The following is an 18145-nucleotide window of genomic DNA, read 5'->3' on the forward strand; positions in this document are numbered from 1 at the left end:
GCATTTGCAGGCAAATGGATGAAATTGGAGGATATCATGTAAAGTGAGATAAGCCAATCTCAAAAAACTAAAGGACGAATGATCTCGCTGATAGGTGGATGAGGACATATAAAGGGGGTGTAGGAGGGGTTAGTGTTAGGGTTAGGGTTAGGTTTAGGGTTAGGGATAATGAGGGTGGTAAGAATGGAGGAAGGAAGGACTGTATAGAGGGAAAAGAGGGGTGGGAGGGCTGGGGGGGAAGGGGAAAAAATAACAGAATGAATCAAACAACATTGCCCTATGTAAATTTATGATTTTTAATTAAAAATATATATATATTGAAAAGATAGCGCACCATGATCAAGTGGTTTTTATCCCAGGGATGCAAGGTTGGTTCAACATTCAGAAATAAATATATGTCATTCACCATATCAACAGACTTAAAGTTAAGAATCATGATTATTGCGATAGATGCAGAAAAATCGTTCGATAAAATACAGCACCCCTTCATGCTCAAAACACTAGAAAAAATAGGGATAGTGGGAACATTCCTTAACATTGTAAAGGCCATTTATGCTAAGCCCATGGCTAATATCATTCTAAATGGTGAAAAACTGAAAGCATTCCCCCTAAAAACTGGAACAAGGCAGGGATGCCCTCTTTCACCACTTCTATTCAACATAGTCCTTGAAACTCTACCCAGAGCAATTAGACAGACCAAGGAAATTAAAGTGATACGAATAGGAAAAGAAGAACTCAAACTATCCCTATTTGCTGATGATATGATTATACATTTAGAGGAAACAGGAAATTCCACCAGAAAACTTTAAGAACTTATAAGTGAATTCAGTAAAGTAGCAGGTTACAAGATCAATGCTCATAAATCCAAATGCATTTTTATACGTAAGTGATGAATCTTCAGAAAGAGAAGTTAGGAAAACTACCCCATTCACAATAGCATAAAAAAAAAATAAAGTACTTGGGAATCAATCTCACAAAAGAGGTGAAAGACCTCTACAATGAGAACTACAGAACACAAAAGAAAGAAATTAAAGAAAACCTTAGAAGATGGAAAGATCTCCCATGTTCTTGGATAGGCAGAACTAATATTGTCAAAATGGCCATACTACCAAAAGTGCTATACAGACTCAATGCAATTCCAATTAAAATCCCAATGATGTACCTCACAGAAATAGAGCAAGCAATCATGAAATTCATCTGGAAGAATAAGAAACCCAGAATAGCTAAAGCAATCCTTAGCAGAAAGAGTGAAGCAGGGGGTATCGTAATACCAGAACTTCAACTATACTACAAAGCAATAGTAACAAAAACGGCATGGTATTGGCACCGAAATAGACATGTGGGCCAATGGTACAGAATAGAGGACACAGACACAAACCCCCCAAAATACAATTCTCTCATACTAGCCAAAGGGGTCAAAAATATGCAATGGAGAAAAGATAGTCTCTTCAACAAATGGTGCTGGGAAAACTGGAAATCCATACGCAACAGAATGAAACTAAACCCCTATCTCTCACCCTGCACAAAAATCAACTCGAAATGGATCAAAGACCTTGAAATCAGACCAGAGACCCTGCATCTTATAGAAGAAAAAGTAGGTTCAAATCTTCAACCTGTTGGCTTAGAATCAGACATCCTTAACAGGACTGCCATAGCACAAGAAATAAAAGCAAGAATCAGTAACTGGGATAGATTCAAACTAAAAAGCTTTCTCTCAGCAAAGGGTACTATCAGCAGTGTGAAGAGAGAATCTACAGAGTGGGAGAAAATCTTTGCCACTCATACTTCAGATAGAGCACTAATTTCCAGAACCTATAAAGAACTCAAAAAACTCCACACGAAGAATACAAATAATACAATCAACAAATGTGCTAAGGAAATGAACAGACACTTCACTGAAGAAGATCTACAAGCAATCAACAGTTACATGAAAAAAATATTCAACATTTTTAGTAATAAGAGAAATGTAAATCAAAACTACCCTAAGATTCCATCTCGCCCCAATTAGAATGGCGATTATCAAGAATATTAGCAACAATAGGTTTTGGCTAGGATGTGGGGACAAAGGTACACTCATACATTGCTGGTGGGGCTGCAAATTAGTGCAGTCGCTCTGGAAAGTTGTGTGGAAATTCCTTAGACAACTTGGAATAGAACCACCATTTGACCCAGCTATCCCACTCTTTGGTCTACACCCAAAAGACTTCAAATCAAGAGATACAGCCACAACAATGTTCATAGCTTCTCAATTCACAATAGCCAGATTGTGGAACCAACCTAGATGCCCTTCAATGGATGAATGGATTAAGAAACTTGTATATACATACAATGGAATATTACTCAGCCATAAAAAATAATAAAATTATGGTATTTGCTGGCAAGTGGATGAAATTGGAGAATATCATGCTAAGTGAGATAAACCAATCTCAAAAAACTAAAGGACAAATGATCTTGCTGATAAGCGGATGAGGACACATAATGGGGGGTGGGAGGGGGGCAAGAATGGAGGAAGGAGGGACTGTATAGAGGGATAAGAGAGGTGGGAGGAAAAATAACAGAATGAATCAAAATATTACCCTAGGTAAATGTATGATTACACAAGTGGTACGCCTCTACTTCAGGTACAAACAGAGAAACAAGATGTAACCCATTTGTTTACAATAAAAATTAATTTAATAAAACCAGATTTACACAAATAAATGACAAGTACAGGGAATGGAATAATTAAAGTTGATTTTTATTTTACTTTTAATTGATTCAAATGACAAGTGTCTAAAGAAAGATAGTAGCAGTATATTTTATATTTTATTATATATAAGTTACATTTAAAAGCTGAGTAAATGGCAATAAAGATAAGAGGGTAAAAAACTGAGTACATTAAAATAGGTTTCTTAAATTACACAGGACTCAGTTCAAACTAGACTCTAATTAAAAATGTAAAGTTTAGGCTAAATGCTAAAAGTAAGAAATTTTAAATAAACTTTGACCATAATATATAAAATTGAATAAAAAAAAAAAGGTGTTTGCCACCACAAGACAGAAAATTTTAAACAACATTTAAATAAAGCAGCATTATACTAAAGTGAGGAGAGACTGGAGGCTTCCCTCTCACATGTAGAACAAAGTGGTGGTGTCCTTTCTCATCACTCCTACTCGACATCCTGATGCAAGTTCTGACTAGTTCAGTAAGGCAACCAAAAACAACAAAAGGAAAGAAATACGCAATTAAGAAACTAAACTGTCTCAGATGCAATATTTTCTGATAAAAACAATTCCAAATTATCTCCAGAAAGTTATCTTAGACATAGGAACAATTATTAAGGCTATTACTCAAAGCATTTAAATTTAAAAATATAATACAATTTATAATATCACCAAAATTAAATATTTAAGGGTATGCATTTCTTCAAATTAAATAGCTGAATAAATAAACTAAAACCCTCCTCATGAAGTGAGCTTCAGTTCTGCATGACTTCCCCAATGAAATCTTACTAGTATTTAAGATATACACCATTTTGATTATCCTCAAACTCCTTTAAGAAATAGGAAAAGAGGAACACTTCCAAACTCATTGTGTGAAGTCCACTTAACTTTGGCATCATAATATGTGAAGAACTTCATAAAAAAAGGAAAGAACAACAGGAGGATAAGGAAGAAAAAAAGGAGATGAAGAAAAAAAGGAGAGGAAGAAATAAAATTGTTTTTTTTTTTTTTTTCAGAAATCCAAGAGTTTATGTTAAGTATTAGAATAATTATGTTCATGTCCCTGGATTTCAGATCAATAAGAGTCAACTTTATTTCCACATACTGGTAACAAATACTTATAATAGGAAATTTAATCCCATTTTTCATAACACCAAAAATTTTATATAGCTAAGAACATATCTAATAAAATATACAAGTCTTTGCAGAAAATGACACCAGACTGTTGAGAGATATTAAATGTCTAAGTATAGCAACAAACCTTGTTTATTGATTATAAGATTTGGTAAGGTAGCAGTATTAGTTCTTCTGATGTATAAATTTCCAATGCAAACAGGAGAAGAATCCCAGCATTTTTCTTTTGTGGGAAATGACTAAATTTTATTAAAAAAATGCAAAGGATCAAAAATATCCAGGACCATCCACTCTTCTTGTTTTCTTTTGACACAACTTCCAATTTTGTTTTGAGTGATAATGTGCCCAATTCTGCCTGATGACAGTTAAACGTGTGTTACCAGTCACCTTGTTTTTCAAGGTGGCAGATTCATTTGGCAAGAGGTCTTTATTTTTTCCCACTTTCTTTTCTCTTGCCTGGAATGTGAAGCTGTAGTGACTGAGACCATAACACCATGTTTATTGCAGCCTGTTCACAATAGCTAATATATTGTATCAGTATGGTTGCCTGTCAATAGATGCAAGGATAAAGAAAATGTGGCGTATAGACTCAAAGGCTTGTTAATTATTCTGCCATAGAAAAAAAGAAAAAAATCTGTCTTTTCCAGAAACATGGACAGAATTCTTGGACATTATGTTCAGTGAAATAAACCATGCTCAGATTGACAAGTATCACGTGTTTTCTTTCATATGTGGAGGCTAAAGTAATAAGTTATACTCTATATGTGTATAATAGTATAATATATCAAAATACACTCTACTGTCATAAAAAAATTTTAAAAAATTTAAAAGGTGATTTGAAAGCAGAATAATGAACACTAGAGATTCGGAAAGGTGTATGGGTTGGAAGAGGGTGGAAAATTGTTGGATTTGATCAGTTCATGCTACTCGTATGTATGGGAATCTCATACTGAACTCTGTTAATATGTCAGAGAAAAGAAAAAGATTGAGGCTAAACGTATGCATAAAACCCATCTATAGAGAGAGATGGAAAGGAACAGAAAGGAAATCGGGGTACTTGGAATCATTTTGGAGTAGCTGTGGCAGTCCTGGGGCCCCCAACCTCCAACTTCTTGCCATACGTGAAAACTAAGATGTTAATTTGCTTTATCCACTGCAGCAAGTTCTCTGTTATAGATAAAGGCGATTCCTAACATACAAAAAGTTTAATTTTTAAATTAGATTTGTTATGATTATTTAAGATCTCATATGAAAAGATGACTGGTCAATAGCACACACAGCTAGCAGCATGATTCACATGCTAATAAAACACTGTGTTGGTTAGAAAATGACTTCTTTCCTATCTTTTTTCATTTCTGTGGCCTTGGGCAAGTCTATCCTTATGACTCAGTTTATCACCCTAGAATTAGAAGCATAATAGACATTGCTTTATATGGTTGAGGTAAGGACAACTGCCACAAAAATTAAATAAGTGCCAGAAAAGGGATTGGAGCACTGGTCTAGCTTCCATCTGACCCATAAGATACATGAAAGTGAAAATTTTTGTTCTGTTTGCTGTTTGCATACAGAGTAATTTCTCCTTAAATATGCATCACATAGGTTAGATTATGAATATCTTGCTACTTCTAAGCACAAATTAAGTTCCATACAAATGTTTGACTTATTATTAGTAGTTGTAATATTAGTATACTGAAGTGTATTAAAATAGTCTGACGTGTCCTTTGCTTCCTTTCCTGGGACATGTTTTGGGAAAGTTTTGCAAGTGGATGTCATGTATTTTGCAATAGGGCACTCATTCAGGTCCAGCATATGATACAGAATTGGCTTGACAATAACACATATGGCATGCCTAGTTTCAGAAATATCAGAAGTAATAGTTAATAGTAATAGTAATTTTCTGCCCTGTGTTGTTCAGTGAATCTCCCTGTTTATCTAAATTTTCTGAGAAAGGTCAAGGATTAGAACAGGAGGCAAGTGCTACCTGTGACTATTGCTTGGGGGTTCTCCAGGCAACTCCTTAACTGTACCTGGGTTTCAGGGTGATCTGATGATAGATCTTGAGAAAGGATCATTAGTCTCAAGGCTTATATGAACTATTACCCAAATACAATATATGTGTAGTGTCTTAAGCTGAATTTCCATGCCCCTTTCATCCAATCAAATAGAGAAGAGTCAGCCAGAAAATGCCCATTCCCACCCTCTCCCAACTCGCTGTGTAATTTTTGCTCCATGAACAGGGTCATTCTGAGAGAAAAAACATCGGATGTAAGGCATCTGCTTGATTCTGGCTAAAGCATTTAAGTATTTAAGACTTAAACCATTTTCATTCCACACCTGCACTTAGACCACTGACTGTAGAAAGACCTTCCAATGGCAAGAACAAATGGAGAGCGCTAACAGAAGCTTCATGTCCCCATTTTCAGGAAAAATAAGTCAACTCAGAATCAAAGGAGACTAACAGAGCTCCTCTTTTCCTTTCCTCCCCTGCAAATATAACTCAGAAAATTAGAGATTTCTGCCCATTTGATTTTTCCCGAGTCTTCTTCTAAAAGTCTCTAGTTTCTTTTAAAAAATACAGCATGTCTGTGTACGACTTCTGCACATGTATTGATGGGGCCCGTCTAGTGGACTTCTTTCAAAAAGAACATTCCCTATTGTCAAAGATAGTTGCCCTCTTAAGCATTGAGTTCTTCCAAATGCATACACATGGAGTTACCTAGGAAGGATTGGGATGCCTGGTTAGAGTGTTAAAGCCCTGCTAGTCTTGTCCACTTAGGCTGTCATTCACTCTGTGGACCCAGCACTGGTCAATGTGCCAGGCACTGTCCTTGGGATCTTGTTATGAGGAGGACATGGCCATTGCTCTCAGGTTTCTGGTCCAGTCAATTGTCTTCCCACTGTCAAACTAAATAAAAAACAGGGAAAGATTCTAAAGTAATTTACTAGGGAGTAACCAAGAAGCATTGCAATATGGTTCATGTGTGGTTGTGGACTGAGGACATATCTGGGGAGGTTGAGACAAGGGAAAACTTAAAGGCAAAAGAGAAAAGTATGAGTAATTTGTTTTGAGACAAAGAATATTGGTTACAGGAGTTTAAGGGCGGGGTCGATGTTAGTTGATTGTGGAGAAAATGTATCAGACAAATGTTCTTATACATCAGCCTGCTGTCCTTGTGACTCACGAGGCAAGATGCAGTTTGGAAAGTGCTTGGCAGTTCTTGTTACAGGCATATGTGCTTAAGAGTCCTTCAGAGAGTCTGTAATAGTTCTTATCATAGTCATGTGTGCATGAGGGCCTTCTTTTTTTAACCTCTTGGCTTCATTTATTTTTTTGTTAGGATTTGACACAAATGATTCCTGTTTGATTCTGACAGTTTTCACACCACATATCCCTGCTGCATCTCTCTGGGAACATTCTGTCTGACCAGGAGGTGGGGATGGAAGCTCTGGTGTATAGGGCCATTCTCTGTCCCCTCTGTGTGGATGCAGACCAGGGCTACACCTGTTTTCTAAAGGGGCTCCTGTCAATCTTTTGTTTCCTAATTTGTCTCTGCATATTGAGTCATGGAAGTAAACAGAACATGCCCAATATGAGGGGAGAGTGTTGCTGGTGTGGTGCCAATGTCCTCAACTCTGTGAGTCCTGAAGGGTGACATTAGAAAACCAGCTGCCAAGTGTCATTTCCATCACTGCTGGGGAATGGCACTTTTGATTCCTTAGATTCAGAACTGAGAGGTACTAAAGTGTGATATAAATGATATGAGTGTAAACATTTGCACAAGAAAGTGACTCAGAATCTGTGTGAATATTAACCTTCATTTTTATTTATCTTGATTCAGATATGATGTTTTAAATGCACTCATGGAACATCCTCTCTAAAAAAGACATGGGCAAGGGTCTGAAAGTGCCTAAATCTCTATCAATACCAGAATGGTTTTTCTCTTTGATTCATCCTTTTTATCATTTGGAGACAGAAAAGGTAGGTTTGCACTCTGACCTTGTTGTAAAACTGACACCAGTCCCACGGTTGTCACTCCGTGAGTGTTAGGATTTGGATCTGGAATGTCCCCTGAAGTCTAATGTGTTGAAAGCTTGGTCTACAATGCAACAATGTTTAGAGGTAGGGTTTTGCATCTTTAATGAACTGATGGCTGAATGGACTACTGGGAGGAGGTGAAATTATAGTACAGACAGGTGGGGCACAGTTGGAAGCAATAGGTCCCTGAGGGTGTGCCCTTGGAGACTATCTTGTTGATGGCCCCTTTTCCGTGCCCCCACTCTCTCTTTCTCTTTCTATCTATATATATCTCCTTCCCAGTTGTCATGAGCTAAGCAGTTTTTCTCTACCATACCCTTTAACCATGATGTTCCTGACTTACTTCAGGTCCAAAGAAATGGAGTTGGCCAACCATGGAGTGAAACCTCTGTACCCACAAGCCAGAATACTCTTTCCTCATCTAAGTTGTTCTTGTTAGGTGTTTTGACCACTGCAATGAGAAGCTGATGAACACAGTGAGGAAGGGAAGCCCTGTGTGTTTGTGTGAGTGATGTGTACCAGCTCACTGGGGACCTGGCCTTTTTCCTTCCCCAACCATACTTCTCCCACTGCGCTGATCTGGCCAGCTTTGGTTCTCCATTATTCTCCAGACTGGCTCCCCACTCTGTGAGGTTCAGTCTGATTCAGTGAGATGTTATTCAGCCATAAAAGTACACTTGTCCCTCAGAATTCACAGGGCACTGGTTCCAGGAGGACTTGCAGATACCAAAATTCATGGTTGCTCAAGTCTCCTATAAAATGGCATTTTATTTTCATATAACCTATGCACAGCCTTCTGTATACTTTAAATCATCTCTAGGTTACTTATAATACCTCATACAGTGTAAGTGATATGTAGATAGTTGTTACACTTATTTAGGGAACAATGACAATGATAGCACATGTTAAGCGCAGACGGGCTACGAGGTGAACAATGCTCTAGTGAGGGCTTGAGAGAGACTGAGGATCTGTGAAATGGTAGGAGGCTGTGTAAGATTTATCCTTTTATGATTGGCTTATTTCACTTAGCATGCTGTCCTCAAGGCTGTAACTTGTGTCAGGACTTCCTTTCTTTTTAAGGCTGAGGACATATGCCACTGTAACATGTAGCACATTCTCTTACTTATCTGTTCATTGGTGGATAGATCTTTGAGTTGCTTACACATTTTAGCTATGGCTAAGAACAGCATCATGAAGCATTTTTGAAACATCATGCTAAATGAAGTAAGTCAGATTCAAAGTCAAAGGTCAAATGTTTTCTCTCATATGTAATGTAAGGGAGATTCGCAATATTCCAAGATTGTGAAATTTGGGTTTTGCTAGAGAATGTGCTTAGTGTGGACTTTAAAATTAAGACAAGAAATCTTATTTGGGGGAGGGCATTTGAAGTACCAGAAAGCCTTCTGTTATCCTCCAGGAAGATTCTTTTCCCATATCTGCTGTGTGGACCCTCTCTTCTATGTCTTATGGTACTGTGGCAGTGACTTTGCCAGTGAGCTTGCCATTTGACAACTGGGAAGGGTTTTCCCTAAATAAATAATGTGATGCTGTCAATGCTGCTTGGCAGAACTTGGCATGTGAACTAAAGTAAGTTACATCTACTCTCACAGATGCCCAAAAACTTTTAGTAATCCTGAACTTTGACCCTATCATCAGTCAAGGTAACCGTTATTCCCTGTGTTTCTCAACTTATTGGTGCAGGTTACTAAAGGGCTGAATTTGATCTCAATTTTTCCTCATACAATATCAAAGATCAAATAAGCCTATGTTTATGAATTCTGATGTTGTGTGTTCTTCATGCACATACAGAATTTTAAAGATGATTATTAGGACTTAGAATTCTAGAAGCACACAGGAATCAGTAAATCTGAATTTGAAATGTGCCGTCATACCACATGTGAGATAATTATTTCAACTGCTGTTAAATTTGAGGTGACATGTCTGGAAAATTTTAATTAAAACAGAATCTTTTTTATTTCCATTGACCTTTAAAGTTATCATAAGATTAAACTATTTGGAGACAATTTTGAATTGGCAAGAACTCTGACTCTCACATTTTCATGTGCCTGCAAATTCAGATTTATTTCAGTAGATCTGGGATGGGCCCCAGTCTGCATTTCCAATAAATGTTAGGTATTTCTCCTGGCAGTGAACCAGTAAGACCACATGTCATGCTTATTAGATATTCATATTTCTGATATTTGAATTGCAAAACTTCACCCTTTAATTTCCATTCATCTATGTAGTTAGAGACTATCACCAATATCTGTGCTCCCTTCTCCCAGATTATGCAACTGGACCACATTTTCCAGTCTCCTCTGCAGAAAGCCAGAAATCTTTGGTTCTGGCTAATAGAATGCATGACATTTTTAAGCCTCACTCATAAACATCATCTCCCTTGGAGGACTCTCATTCCCTTTTTCCCAGCTACTGGATGCATGGAGGAGATGGGAGAGTCACACAGGGGAAGAAAGCCGAGTCTCTGCACGGTGGGTTGAACTGGTTACCTCTGTAGATGAACCTTGAAGTGTGAAATAGGCAGACTAAAATTATGTTCAGCAGCTTAGATTTGAAAGTTTAGGAGTTGGGTCAGCCTACCTTGTCAAATACAGTGTTGGAGGGCAGGTGACTGAATTCCATGACCATTTTGCTCATGGAGAAGACTAATTACTTCAATCTAATTTGAAATTGCTTCTCTCTGTCAAATATTTACTTATGGAATTGATGGCCCCCATTTTGCATTTTGAGGGGGATGGGTTAAAAATATTCCCTAAGCTATCTTGTCTCCTTTGGGTTTCCACCTCTATACTTCTTCCCAACTTAGCTAAACAAATGTTTCATAAATGCCTACTCTTGGGTCCTACCCAAGACCTAATAAATCAGAATCTCCATAAAAGGCACTTGGGCACTTAACTTTAGCAAGAGCCCCAGTTATCATGCTTAGCAACAATGCAGTTTGAGAAATAAGGAATTAGGGGAAAAGAATTTTGCCATGGAATGGGAAAATAGATTGGGGCTGACTGCTTTCAAAAATTTTCCCTTTTGAAAAAGCTTTTATTTTATGGAAAATTATTACTCTCAACTTTGCATTTTCCCATTTGTTTGGTTGGTTGCATTACCCGCTCCCCTTGCCCCTTGGGGAAAAATGTGTAGGAGTTACGTTCTTTTAAAATTTTACTTTCTGTCACCAGGTGATCTGTACTCTTTTTCTTCTTGGTTTTTAAAATGCCAAATACTAGTTCTCTTTAGGTTTGGTATGTTGATGTAAATTAAAATGAAGACTGGGCCTGAAGAATCCTGGACAGATGAAGTCAGTCAGCTCTCATAAGTGACCTTAACCTTACTTGATTTGTAAACATAAGAGAAACTTAACTTGGATCAAATGTGTTTGTATTAAAGAAAAAGAGACTTTAAGCTCCATGAATCAGAAGCCTTCTAACATAATTAAATAGCTAGGGACTTTCTAGTAGAATACACCAAATAAGGCATGGTTATAACTGTAACCAATTAAATATTTTGTTTTATCTCTCTGTTTGTCCTATCAAAGCTTCCCTTTTCATCCCCTTCACGCTGAATGAACACTTCTGTTTGGCAACTGCCTGATTCATGAATTGCTGTTTGTTCAAATAAACTTGTTAAACTTTTCTTGCACTTTAGTGGACCTTACTAAAAAGTACATTAGTTGCCTGCCTATGCCCATATCTGCTAGTTCACTTAACTGCAGTGGTTTTCTGCTCCACATTGGGCATATATGGTAAGGGGAGTTGTGCTTTATTCTAACCTTGTACAATATAGCTAAGGAAGGTGGAAGGGAGAGGTCAGAGGGAAGGTTAACGTCTAGAACCTGGCAGCCCTCTTTTTGACGAATCTGTCTTTGTTAACACCTGAACTCTTCTGATACTGGTTTCTTTGGTCATTTATTTCTATGTTTTGATTTTCAATGGGTTACGCCAGCATTATTGGAGACTATAACTTCCTTGAATAGAGAGGTTGAGTATATTTGTATTCCATTGATTGGATCATGAATCGGTATTTAAACCCTGAAATGCTGGTGAAGGTTAAGCTATGCCATTTGCCCCTGCTCATCTTGGATTACATGATTCCTATGGAAACCTCCAATCCTAGGTCCATGGTGGCAGTTCCCACCATCATGTGCAGCCTGCCAGAGCTCTGGTGGTAGCTGAGGCTCTGTTAGTAATGTTTTTCTCATTCTTTAGGTGGGAGGGTATCCTGAGTCCTCCTGCCTGTGGCCAGGCGGCAAACAAGTAGTTGCACATGATCAACCCTCTGCTATTAGCATCTTCCAAAGACTTAGACTTTTTCCTTTACATTGCATTAGGAAAGTGCTCATCTCAATTTCTTTGGCTGTAGGTAACTAAGAATCTCGTTTCAAATATTACTTTCAATCTCGAACACAAATTCCTTGTGTTATTTAATCTCCTTATAAATAAACACAGTCACATCAGCTTTGAAACTGGTCCTTTCTCATTCTGACACCCTTAAAATAAGTTACCATGCATGTTCCTTGACTTCTAAAATATTCTATAATCTCTTAAGAGTAACTGCTACCTTCCCAGGGAAAAGATCTCCGGATACTCTTTCTGGGCTCTACTTGAATGTGACTTTGCTTTGGATCAGAGATAATGAGGGAATGGTTACCTTCTTGAAAATGGTGTCCCCTGAGAGGTTACTGCCCTAGGGAGAGTCATTGAAGGATTTTTAGAAAAGGGACGATGAATGAGCATGGTATAGAGACCCACATCTCCTCGCCACTTTGTGAACTCTCTCCTCACTCTCAGTGGTAATCAGTACAGTCTAGCTCTGGGCATGACCTGCAGTCACTGCCACTCCACTTCTGTGCTAGATCAAGTCCCTGTTCCTAACTCACAAGTGAGAGAACATTCTATATATTACTTTTTTATTTTAGAGTACCTCTTATTGATTTATGTGGATCCCTACCAGACACAGTTGACCTCCGCGTGCCATTTTAACACATTTTTAAGATATCCTTTTGAAAGTGAAGTTCTTTCCCAAACAGAAGTACTTTTAAGTGAATTAAATGTCCACCATATTAAAAGAATCTACTGCAGCACACTCCACAGTATCAAAGTTTTGATGATGCTGACTGGCAAAGTGTGGCAACCAAGAACAGGTGGTGTTTGAAGTATTTAAATTTTGGGGGGAGGATGCTGGGAGTTGAACTCAAGGCCTTGACATGCCAGGCAATCTATCTACCATTGAGCTACATCTCCCACCATTTTATTCCTCTTTTCTGTATTTTACTGTCTATCTTGTTAAGCAAGCCTCAGCATTTTCATCAATTAGATGGTGACAAAACTAGAACCTCCATCATAAGGTGCTTTAAGGACTAATTCAATGTGTGTGAAGTTAATCGTCAATAAATTCCAGCTATTATTGTGATTTATCTCTGGAGGGACCTGTGGCTTTGATCTCAAACCAGGGAAACTGCTAATTCTGCTAAGAGGGAAGGATTAGTGAAAATGAAACATTCACCATTTTTCCAGCACAGATTGAAGCTATCTAAAAAATAATACTGAGAACCCCAAAATAGATACTTTGGAGTGATACAACTAATGTCTACAAACATAATGTCTTGCATGCCTGGAAAGTGGCTTTTTGTAGGTCTTGGCTCTGATAGAAGCAGGTAGAGGTGGCAAAAATTGTTTCATAGTCCCCCATCTCAACTCATCCCAGAGGAACAGTGCAGCAACCATCCCAGAGGAACAGGACTATGGTGTTGAAATCATGCTGGGTGAGCTTAGGCCACTTAGAATTGCTCTCTTTCAGTAAAATATGTTCAATTCTTATAGACCCAAGTTCAGTACCTAAAATCCTTTAATGTCTACTCTCAGTGGTGGTTGATGTATGTTTGCTCTCAGGTTGGTTTGTGAAGGTGTGCCCTTCCTTTAGTATGGGTTTGCGGCACCTTCTCCAAGGGAGCTGTCTTACCCACCTCTGGATGAGTCCCCCTGGGTTCCTGATGCGTTGTTGTAGGGGCTGGAGCCAGAACCCTTCCTTATTAAATTCAATTGTGGGCTGCAAGTGAAACAGAGGGTCTGGGACCAGTTGTGTGACTTGGCCAGAGTGGGGTCTCCTACTTTCCGTAGGGAGGCTGTCTACATTTAGGAGCTTTAGCAGGAGTGAAGGAATGAGTTTCCCTTGGAAAATGACCATGTCTAAATTTTCAGCCAGAGGAACCCCCATTCCAGTTGCATAACCCGTCCCCGGGCCAAGGTCCTCAGAGGTGAGCATCTGAGCAGGGCATTTGGTGCCACACTCCTCCATGTAAGCAGAGTCAGAGCAGACCTCTCTGTCCTTGACCCCAGCAGCTGCCCTCCTGGTCATCCACCCAAACCAGAAAGATACACACTTTCAGTATTTCTGACAACATGTGCATTTATTTGTAGTAGAAGTACAAACGTAGGAATCCAAATACAAATACAGAGGGCGGCCCAGCCATAAGGCCCAGCTGGCTCCAGGCAGGGCACGGCCCCGAGGGCGCGGCGGGGACAGGACGCGCGAAGCAGGGCGCGGTGCCGCCCATGTCGCCAAGGCACGTCGGGCGCGTTTGCGCCCTCGTTTCACTAGGACACCACGAGTAGCACGGATAGCGGGGTTCAGGTCCTCTATGGAGGGGAGGAGGACAGCGGGACTTTGGAACCGCCAGAGACGGCCCCACCACCCCGAGTCAGGGCCTCCAAGCCCTCGCGGGACATTTGGAGAACAGGGGTTGTTGGAGGCCACTTGGTGAGGACAGGGACCTTGATCCAGCCTCCACTCGCTTGTATGGTTAGGGGTAGACCCATGCACTTAGGCAGGGAAGGTCTCCCCTCCTAGGGGCCAAGCGCATCTACACCAGACGCTCAGAGCCGATTCCAAAATGCTCACAGATTCTGGAATCCCTACACCTTCCTCTCACCTGGACAAAGACTTTACAGGCAGGAAGGATTCCATAGAACAGAGAGCCGACCTGCGCCCCTCTGCCATCCCTTTCTGCCTGCTGCATCTTCCAGGACCCCTGACAGTTTTGATTTCACTTTCCACACAAGCTTCACAGAGAGAGGATCCTCCGCGTGCACTGTGGCAGATTCCAACACACTGCAAGGTTCAAGACAGACCTGATGCTACTTATGTCATCTGTGAATACAGCTTCCTAAACAGGTGTGACGATGGCTATTTGCCATCTGAATCTTGAGAACTACTTTTAGTTTATCAGCTAAACCTGACCATGATGCACAAATGACCAAGGAATGGCTCAGATGTGCACCCAAGTAAAAACAGTGATACTCAAGTGCTCTTAAAATGAGACAGACTTGTTTGGATTCCAGAGCAACTTTAGATCAAGTATGTAAGCTTGATTTTTTTTTTTTTTTTAACAAAAAGATGTGATCCCACATTTTCAGGAAATATAGATTGTCATTTATCTCTCTCTCTGTCTCCTCTCCTTCTCTCTTTTTTGTCTTAACCAGAGGCTTAATAAGCTAATATACTATCACTAGGAAACTGTGCTCCTTTCTACTTGTTTCAACTAAATTTGGGGTGAGGGTTAGAATAATACGCACATTAATAAGTTGTCCAGTTTTACCACTGTACAGACACAAATACACACATCACTGCATGTAAACACAAGATGGCCCCTTGTTCCAAAGAAGATACAGATCCAATCCCTGAAAACGGTTAACTCTCCTAGAATCTTCCATAGACTATGCACTCATTAAAAAAATCTACTTTTTGCTCTGTCCAGGAGCTGCTCATAAAGAAAAACATGTAACTGTACAAACATATTAGCATGTAAACATTGTTCACTAGCACAAAATTAGCCATCGTGAAGATCCAGAATGATTGAAAGTGTCTTTTAGAAGTTTTAATAAAAGTTATTCTAAACAGAGATAATATAATAGTAAATTCTATAAACTTCACTAGTACATATTTTCCCATGTATATTTCTATTCAAAGTAAAAATGCCAAGATAAGTTACTGAAAACTAAAGCTCAGACCCAAATGATGTGAAAAGAAGCTTAGTGATGTCCTTTCAGTAACAAAGTTTGCCATTTCCAAAGATGCATCCATTTTAGGGGAAAAGAGATAGTACTTAGCTAATTCAAACATTTTCTTTAAGAAGAGGAATGGAATTGCCAAATGAGATAAAAAAGAATGAAGGTAACCAAAAAACATAAATTGGGTGGAATGCTCTCATACATAGTGATTTCAGATTCTTCTTGAGCTGGGACTACTGAGAAAAGAGCAAGTCTGAAAATGTTTTAGGCAAGCAAAATTTTTGACTGTGATTTTGTTAATATTTAAGCCTAAATACAACTTTCCATTTTTTTCTTAATATGAGTTCTAATTTGGTCCCACCTTGGAAAAGACATTCAATCTGTGTTGAATCAACAGCTAAGCGCTAGAAAGGAACAGTGATGTAGTATAGTTTATTTCATCTAAAAATCTACTGACATATCGGGCTAAAAAATTAAAATCTCAGTCCACAAGGTATACACACATTCTACTAAATTACTTATCTTTAAATAACATTGAAAGTCATTAAGAATGAATTGTTTTCTTCTTTAACCTTTCTGCAACTTCCCAGGCCACCCTGGATGTGCAAGTACCCAATGATTATGGTGAGTAAACTGATGGTTGGTTGAGACAGAGGATTGGGCAATCTTATTGCCCCATAAAAGTATTCTGTGTATTGGAGGTCCTTCACTCATTGATAAAATTGCGCCCCAAACTCCTTCCTGTTATAAATATGAATAACACTTGATTAAAAAAAACTTGTAATAAACACTAACCAAATCAAAAGCACTCATCATTTGTTCCTGAAAATCAGAATCTGACACTGGGTTAGGACTTCTACTTAAGATGTTCCCAGTAAATCTTTTATAAACTCAAATCAAACACTGTCCTTTCCAACAGATCTTTTTAGATTAGGGAACAAGCTTTAATTTCCAATAAAGTACTCTGAGCTAGCATAGCCTCATCTTCCTATTAATTACATGAAGCAATTAATCAAGATGTAAAATTGATGGTAGTCTACTCCAGATATCCTGGAAGACTTTTGTGAGCCAGTGCAATCACACCCTTACTGGGATCATTTGTCTGCCCTGCCCTGCCTGAGTGATCCCTTCCCATATTATCGCCCATCCTGATTATCACAATATCCATTAAGGGACAGTTCAGTGTCTAAAAGTCATTTTCCTGCAGCTGACCCTGGATTCTGCTTTACCAACTATCGTGTATTAGAAAAATGTTTTGTGGAAAATGGGAACTGTAATCCTTCTGTGAAAAAGAATTAGTAGCAATATTGTCATTTTGAGAAGTCTGATACCTTGGGGACTGAAATTAACATGTTGCAGGCTCCCGGTCTAAGAAATGCATATTTTAAAAAATCCTAAATGGATGTGTTATGTACATAACCATCACTTACCAGGATGGGACTTCAGTAGGTGGGGCAACCAGAAGAAATCTGGGTCTAAGGCTATCATAGCAAATGTAAACATTATAGTCTTCATTTGGGATCTGCAGGGGACTGGTTCTAGGATTCCCACAGATAACAAATCCAAGGATGCTGAAATATCTTAAATACAATGGTGTAGTGTTTGCATAGAACCTACACACATCCTTTTGTATACTTAAAATCACCCCTAGATGACATAATACCTAATGCAATGTGGTAAATTCTGTGTTAAGTAATTATTATACAGTGTCCTTCAGAAGTGACAGGAAAGTCCGTATATGTTTGGTACAGATGTAATTTTTTAAAAAATATTTTCCATTCTTGGTTGGTTGAAACTATGGATTCAGAACCTGTAGATGTGAAGGGAGGACTGTACTTTGCTGGGAAAAATAAAGAAGGAACCCTGAATACATAGAAGAGAGAAAATACAGCAGCTACTTGCTCAATCTGGGAGAAATCATTATTGAGAATCAATGTTCTTTCCAGCCTATTCAATTTAAACTGTTCAGCAGATATAGAGGAGCTTCCTTCCTTGCAGGAACTGTTATTACCCTCATATTGTGTACCTGGCTCATTGGGCTGGGGAAATCTTCTATTGTGTTTACAAATGCGAAAAATGAAGTGGTAAAAGTAGGTACTTATCTGAATAGAACAAGCAAAGCAATTTACATTTGCCTCAATTACCTGAACAGTATATTCAAACAGTACTTATTCTGGGTGATTTTGTGTGTGAATGTGTGTGTGTGTGTGTGTGTGTGTGTGTGTGTGTAAATATGTTTAATCTGCCTAATTAT

General features: G+C 38.7%; 1 long non-coding RNA gene across 1 annotated transcript in view; it reads left to right on the top strand.

Annotated features, from left to right (window-relative positions):
- Positions 1-18145, top strand: part of LOC306654653 — a 188826-nt gene that overhangs the window by 124415 nt on the left and 46266 nt on the right. The window lies entirely within an intron of this gene.

Source organism: Sciurus vulgaris (assembly GCF_902686455.1).
Source record: "Sciurus vulgaris genome assembly, chromosome: 2".
Taxonomy (NCBI): Eukaryota; Metazoa; Chordata; class Mammalia; order Rodentia; family Sciuridae; genus Sciurus; species Sciurus vulgaris.